Source organism: Bison bison, unplaced genomic scaffold (genome assembly GCF_000754665.1).
Source record: "Bison bison bison isolate TAMUID 2011002044 unplaced genomic scaffold, Bison_UMD1.0 scf7180017864377, whole genome shotgun sequence".
NCBI classification, from domain to species: domain Eukaryota; kingdom Metazoa; phylum Chordata; class Mammalia; order Artiodactyla; family Bovidae; genus Bison; species Bison bison.
In genome coordinates this window covers 921,296-921,666 of record NW_011494949.1, presented here as the reverse complement: position 1 = coordinate 921,666, position 371 = coordinate 921,296, and the positions used below count along the sequence as shown (strand labels likewise).

The 371-nt window shown below is 63.6% G+C and overlaps 1 protein-coding gene across 1 annotated transcript in view; it reads left to right on the top strand.

Annotated features, from left to right (window-relative positions):
• IRX4 (iroquois homeobox 4) overlaps positions 1-371 on the top strand; it is an 18,230-nt gene that overhangs the window by 10,036 nt on the left and 7,823 nt on the right. The gene's annotated exons all lie outside the window — the stretch shown is intronic.

Sequence of the window (371 nt, the reverse complement as noted above, 5' to 3'; positions counted from 1 at the left end):
CCCCCCCCACCACACACACACACCTGCTTCTCTGTCTGCCGCTCAGCTTACTGAAGGCTGGGGCATCAGCCAAGCCCACTCAGGACTCTAAGAAGCAGGGCAGGAGACCTGTCTCCTCAGCCAGGGCTCAGGGAAGGCTCAGCAGCCCCCCACTCCCCAGTCTGACCAAGTCTGATCAGCAAGGGTGGAGATCCAGCCTCAGGAGCCCCACCGGGTAAGAACCTTGCTGAGCTGAGCTGAAGCCATAGCGCAGGAAGGCGCTGGACACCCAGAGCAAGGGTGAGGCAGAGGAGGGGTTTCCACGCGGGCCTGGACCCTCACCTGCGCCTCGCAGGGCACCAAGGCCCCATTCCGGCCGTGATTCTGCCTCT